The sequence below is a fragment of the Prenolepis imparis genome, unplaced genomic scaffold (assembly GCF_030444845.1).
Source record: "Prenolepis imparis isolate NDT839.2.m4 unplaced genomic scaffold, iyPreImpa1.0 SCAF_8, whole genome shotgun sequence".
NCBI classification, from domain to species: Eukaryota; Metazoa; Arthropoda; class Insecta; order Hymenoptera; family Formicidae; genus Prenolepis; species Prenolepis imparis.
The window spans coordinates 14,649,314-14,656,882 of NW_028141166.1; positions in this window are offsets into that span (position 1 = coordinate 14,649,314).

Sequence of the window (7,569 nt, forward strand, 5' to 3'; positions counted from 1 at the left end):
GAATAGTATTTAAGGATAAATGTTAAATCTCTAATTATCTTTTTTTTTTATTTTAAAGGATTTTATTCTACGAATGAATGAGCGAGATGATTTCAGAAACGCCTTAACACTTCGTATTTCCTGCTCTGGGCAGAAAACCACACGGAGGCTATTCACGAAAGTTGCCTAATTTGACCGCTACGATTGTCCTTAGGGGATATACCCACCCTCGTCCATTAACACAACCCCCACTATACTTCACCTCAAAGTGTAGATCGTAGCCCTTCTCTGTTAGTCGAAACGTGAAAACGCCATTATTAAGCGCAATATCGCGTTATCTCCCGCCGCGATATTGTCATATGTGCGCAACTTATTCCCAACGACATCTCTTTTTACTGAAAGAGAGAAGTAACTTTTGTGATATCATCTATGCAAATGTATGAAAAGTTTAGCGTCAAAGCTTATACGTAAGCCACGTTGCAAAATAAAAGGTGAAATTTAAACGACGAGGCAACGAGGAAAAAAGAGGAAAAGTTTTCATTATTCTAATAATTTGACATATTTACAAAATTGCACTAAAAAAGCGCGTAGGCAACAACACGACAGAGAATATACTTTTATAACGGATAATTTTAATTAATAACATTATAAAAACATAATAAGGGTGGTAATTTTAATAATCTCGCAATTTATTTATCTTTGAGCGATTTTAACGTTTCGATTGTCTTAAGAAATGTCGCAATTATTGTAAAAGTGAAACATTTTTTCATATTTCAAAAAGAAGCATGTTCCTTTAACTTATTACAATTACAAATTCTCGGATATTTTTATTCGGATTTTATGCCGAGATAAAATTAAGAATTTATACGAAGAAAGATACAACACAAATCAAACTCGTGCGTTAATTTTAATATCTTTACTCATTACTTTTGATCGCATAGACATTTCATACCGTGGAAAGCATTTTGCGGCTTGGGGGCCCCTTGAAAATAAAGTTTACTTGAAAACAAACCCCGGTACAGCTCCTTTTAATTCGCGTTTACTGTGAACGGCGTCACGTAATTAGTCGCCCGTTCCCCAAGCTTAATGTAAGGTATTAAAGCCAGCACCGGAGTCAGCCAGCATGCCCACCTTTTCTCCTTGACGCCTCGTCCTACGACTTTCAGACTCCTCGTTTATCCTTTCCATCGCCATTGTGTCCTTCTCCTTTTTCCCTCTATCTCCTTCCTGCCTTTTAAACTGTAGCTGTCGTTAATCGCTCGTTATCTGTAAGTATATCGCGCGCGTATTCCGCTCCTTACACAATACTCTGCTCCCTCCCCCCTTCCTCCCTAGCATAAATAATTCAATTTTCTCATCCCCCTCACGACGAAAGTGATTTCGCTTCATCGTTACAAATTCGCGATATCAATGATGCTTTTGAAATGAGAAGCAACTGATAAATATGTGAATAACAACTATATGCTATCGACTAAAATATCCTAAAATAAATCTCATGTCGTGTAAATAATTTAATGATATTATTTGGCTAAAGATAAATTAATTATATGTACCAATGTAATGCATCACTTGGGACCATCTGCTTACAGAGATCACAATATATCGAATGTTTTAGACATGATACACTTTTTTTCGACTAGAAATCTTTTGATGAAATTTTAACAAAAATATCAGAACACTGCAACAGCTTTATGTGATTGAAATTGAAAAAATGTTTCACAAGAGAGAAGAGAAAAAAAGAGAAAGAGAATTAAATTTCAGATGTGAAAATAAATAACAAAATCTTATTTCTCGTTTAATTGTAAGTAAACTTAATATAAGAGATTTTTTGCAAATATTATTTACAAAAATATTCACTATTAAATAAAATAAAAACTTTCCAGACAAAGCTGTCATTGAATCGAATTTACGCTAAAAAAAAAGACTGAGATTAATACTAGCAAAAAATCTATAGTCGAGAAGAGAGGTATATGATATTCGGGACATCTTGTACCTATAATCTCTTTATATATAATAACGTGTGGGGAAAAGCACGGTCTAATTACTTCGCAAAATAAATTCTCGTGGCAGGATGAAAGAAATCCCGAACGATAACACAAATCGGGCGTGCTAAAGTGCGGAGGCTGCGATCATTGTTGCGGTGCACGGTAACAGTATAAATTTCACAGCAGGTCGACGGCTCCCGATTTGCCGACAACTGGTCGAGAGAGAACAGGATAGAGATAGGGAGGAAGAAAGAGAAAGAAAAGGGCACGAGACATAGGGAAAGCGGGACGAAGAAAACGAAGCGACAATATAAGGGGAAAGAGAGGGAAACGTCGAGTGGTTCGAGAAAAAAAAAAAGAAAAATACCGAACGCTTCGCAGTTACCGAAGGGAGATAACGAGAGAGAGAGAGAGAGAGAGAGACCATGAAGATACACAGAGAATCGAAGAGAGAGAAAGAGAGAGAGAGAAAGAGAGAGAGAGAAAAAGAAAGAAAGAGGGAAGGAGAGAGACGCAGAAAAGGTGCAGACGGAAGAAAAGTGAAAGGAGGGTAGTCTCTCTAACCAGTAGCAAGACTGGTCGCAATTCTACGTCGGGGCTCGCGCGGCTCGCGAGAGAGTAGTTCGGTCAGAAGTATAATGGGGACCCCCCGCGGTAGCTTACCTGCATCATCGACTAATCACATCGGATAATAGGGAACAAAGGCGCCCCTGTGAAAAGTGAAGCATACCCACCACTTACTTCCTCTCTTTCACCCCCTGTCCCTCAACCCCGCCACGCTTCGCCCTGTCACTCTCTCTTTCTCTCTCGCCATCGGATCTCGGCGTCCCGGGAGAGAAAAAAGAAAAAGAGAGATGGGACGAAGACAGCACCCCCTCCCCCTCTCGCGAGAGAAGAAAGGAGAGAGGATATAATCCTCTTACGCACCAAGCACAAAGTAAAATACAGGCGGCACTCGACCGTGGACCGTCCCTAGTATTACGCATCGGCACGAATGAGGAAGAGGAGAGAGAGATAAAAAAAAAAAGGAAACGAGAAAGACGAAACGTAGAAGTGAGGAAGGTGGAACGAAGAAGGGGGCTTCTCTATATAGGGGATGCATGCAGCAGGAGAGGTGCCGACGAGAAATCGGCGCGCCAGGAAACCTCCGGTCGCATTATGCACACAGCCTCTACACCCGCCCGTCCGCGAAATCTCTTAAGCGGCTGCCAATTTGAGCCGAATCTCGAAACTTCAATCACCAGCACCAACTCCCGAACACCCTCTGTCCCCAACCCTCCTCCCCTAGAAACCGCTTCTGAAATATGAGCTGCTCTTTGAGAAAGCTCTCGATATAACCTCGTTATAGCGACTCGTCGTTGCCTCGTCTTTTTATTCCATAGTCAATTCTCTATTTTTATATATATATATATATATATATATATATATATATATGTGTGTATATATTTAGCACTTTGTTGATGGCCGTCTTCTATTTGATATTAAATGGAAACATCCTCGTTATTCGAGAAAATAAGATACCTCGGATTCAAAAGACCGCATTTATATAATTAAATGAATGCCGCGAAGATTTAACTCTAATCTTATGTTAATTAACACAATACACTTTTCTCTATTTTTTAAATATAAATATTTAAAATATATAAATAATTAAAAATATAGTAAAATCTATATAACATCTTTAAAAAATCTTTTACTTTTAGCTTTTAACAGCATTTTCATGAAAATAAAATCTTAAGTGCTCAGCTCTCTTACACACCAAGAATGTCTAAATATTAATTTTAAACGCATAGAAGCAATTTTTATCAGTATAATTCTGAATCGTGTGCACTTGGTCGAAAAGAAAAACTATGCGAATTCACGCAGAATACGCGTATATAACGATATGCGTGATAATAGGATTTCGCTATTCGCAACGATTGCGACTCTATCGGCTACACGCATATTCCAAAACATTCGGGCGCCTCTGCATTTTCGATGCATTGAACAAGAGTCCGATTCTACAAAGCGCCAGTGCACTTTGGCCAGACGGTCTAATACTCTTCCTATAATGCATTTTTCTATTTCCGATAGGCTATTCGACTATTCGAGACGATACTAAAGATTACTTTGCTGCCCACGACTAAAATAAAAATTAAAAATACACAAACACGGCATACTGCTCACTTTTTGTTAATAGCCATATACTTTTTGCTAATGCAAAACCATAATGCAATGATTTTTATTCAAGATATTATATATAAAAAATTTATAAAGTTTTATATATATAAGTGTACAATTTTTTCAAGATACGAATATTATCGTTAAGCATTTATTTGGGATGATATTAATATCGTACTATATAATACGATCATTTTATATATTCGGTATAATTTATTTTTATGAATATATATAGAATTATAAAAAAATTATTACATCATTCTTATATACACACATACATATACGCGAAAGCGTATTGTAATCAATTAATTGTATTAAATTACTTTCGAATTATTTTACTTTTTTTATTTCGTTGATTGATCACACGCTGATAAGTTTCATAAAATATATATTTCATAAAATATATATATATATTGCGTGTAGTATTAAAATCTGTAAGTAATAATGATAAACACGTATATGCGGTGTACGCGATGTTTTTAAAAAAATTGCCATTACATGGAATCGTATCGTGACTTGAACGCGGTCGCAACTTGTACAGCACTATTCAAACGCATTAAAGGTTATTTAACCGAATCATGATCGTATTGTGAATGGAATATGACCATCCGTCATAACGTGAATCGAGTGTGCGCATAGAAATATATACCAATTTACGCGAAGCCCTACACACACACAGCGATATATACATTTACATCAAATTCTATTAGATATAACGTAAATGATCATACAATATCGACACGAAAATCGTACTTTATATTAATGTGTTAATATTTAATTTTTTTAATGAATTCACGAGAGACGTTTACCAACAATTTTCGTGAATTGCTTGTGCCAGTATATATTCACGTTAATATTAATATAAACTATTTTGAAAAATTAGTGTGTAAAAATATAAAATAACATAAATATTATAAAAATATTTTATTATTGTATACGGAGAATTTTTCAGTTTATCAAACACACTGTCTTTTTAAGATGCATGCATATTAATAGAGGAAAACGTACTGTATAAAGGTACAAGAAAAAGGAGTGCGCAGAGAACCACTCTATGCAGTTTATCGCATTTTGCAAAACAACGAGGCATCATCGCTGATGATCATTTTTTTATTTTCTCCCAGAGATATATGTGTAACAATTTTTTCCCCTCTTCCATCTTCTTGCCCGCAGGCAGAGACCAACTATTGGCTATTCGAACCTCGGACCGCGGTCAGGTTGCCGCTTTGCGGCTTTCCGTGCGAATCCCGCGAGAGCGCGGTCGCTTTCTCGCCGAGCGTTTTCCGCGCGAGGTGTGGCTATCTCTCGTGGCGTGCGTGCCGCTCGTTTGCATATCCGCCCGACTTGGAACGCTACCGCCGTTAACAGCGCTCTGCCTCTTTGCGCTTTTACAACGGTACATCTTGTTTATGCTCCACGTATTAATTATCTCCGGCCGCGGAGGAAAGGGGTAGTTTTTTTCAGACGCGGTTTTTATCGGCGGCATCGAACCGGTTGAACTTAAATGAGATTAAATAACGTTTCCTCTCTAATTAGCTTCGCGAATTGTAGAAGGAAGTTGATAAAATGGATTTAAGAGGTGTAACGCTACGACGTGATTGCGCGAGGAAAATATATCCTGTTTGAGAATTATCGCTTCTTGAAAAAAAATTGAAGTGTATTTGCGTTTTAATTATCTCCAACGTTCTGAGTTTTACTAATTGTCAAAAATATAGAGATTGATTTTTGGGGCAGATATCGATCTCTTCTTTAATGAGAAAGTTTTCAGAAAGACCTAATTATAATATTACAAGTTATTTTATATCAAAGATATATTTCTCCAATATACGTAAAATATCATAAAGAATATAAAAAATACATAAGTAAAGAAATTGATAAAAGACAGAAAAAGTATTTTTAATCCAAATTTATTTCGATATAACAACGATTATATCTTTAGTTTAGCTTCTCAAAGCAATATACTTTATTGGCAAATTATTATAATCATTATAATAATTGCGCGTCTTCAGATATTCAACATTATTTCGAATAACATATGATCAAACCAACGAAAGTAATAAATATTTAACGCGATTTTCACAAGCGGAATATGGTGACCGTGAATACCTGTTATTATTTCACAGATAGAGCTCGAGAGAGAGAGTCCGAGGAAGCATCCTCCAATCGATAAACCTGACGCGTAGCCCGCTAGGAAAGCAAGCGAGGAGAGGACGATTTCGCGTATCTCGCGGCCCGAATCGCCCGCGTGGTCCACTCTTAGTTTACATCGCCTTGACGCTTATTTAAGCCCCCGCGCGAATACTCTCAATCTACCTGGACGACATACATGCATCTTCCGGCACGTATGTGTTTAATGTCCCTGCACACGCGAATGCATCGCGCTGATACACCGATGCGCATAATGCATGTAGGTACATAACGAAAAGGCACAAAGGAGGGAGAAATAGAGATTCTCAGAAAGTGAGAGAGAAAGAGGGAGAGAGAAAGAGGGAGAGAGAACGAGCGAGGAGGATGAAGAGAGCCGGTAGATTAGGTGGGTATATCGTGCGGTTGTGGACGAGAACGTTGATATACGTATATAGGTACACCAACGACGGCTACCATCGCGCGCCACGAGTAGGAAGAGACCCGACGAGGCGAGCTAGAAAGGCGGCAAGGAGAAGGGTTGGCGGAAAGCGGGAGGGCGGAAGGGTAGGCTATAAAGGCTAATTGGTTAAAAGCTCACCACTGGCTGCAGGCTTAAATCAAGATCTTGGAGTGTTATAATGGATAAGTAACACGGCGTGGCACGGCCACCGCCACCGGGTTGTGTGTTACCCCCACGTACTACCTCTTTCTCTCTCTCTCTCCCCGTCGTCTCGCGTATAACCACCCCGTCGCCGTGGGTTCGCGTTTCGAGCGCGAAACGTCGAGGGCGAGTATCTTCCGAGTTAAGGACGGCGCGACCGACGCGATTGGTCCGCGGCGAGAGTTACCCCGGCGGGTAGTCGTGTGCGGCGCGAGTCATCGATCGCATCTCTGTCCTATGAGAAGTCCGCAAAACCAACCCCTGGCAAGCTGTAGGCTCCGCCCTGCCACCTACCTACCTAGCTACCTACCTATCTACCCCAACCGCACCGACACCCCTTCCGACAACTTGCAGCTTAGCCGTCCTCCGCGTCCCCTCGCTCTCGTCATCCCCCTCTGCCTTCTTCACCCCGGCGTACCCCCGCGCAAGCCAGCGTGTTTCCTTCGTTCCGTCTCCCTCTGACACCCTCTAATTTATCCACTCGCCCCGTTTCAGCGAACGAACGCTCATCCCCTCCCCTCCCTTCCTCTCGCTCGCACCCCACAGTCTAGCTATCGCGCGGCGCGCAATAACTACCCCGTGACTCTCGAAGCGTGACTCCGAAGCGCTCTTTCCTCTCTGTCTTACTCCCCGCCGCCGTCGCCGCTGTTCTCCCTCGCA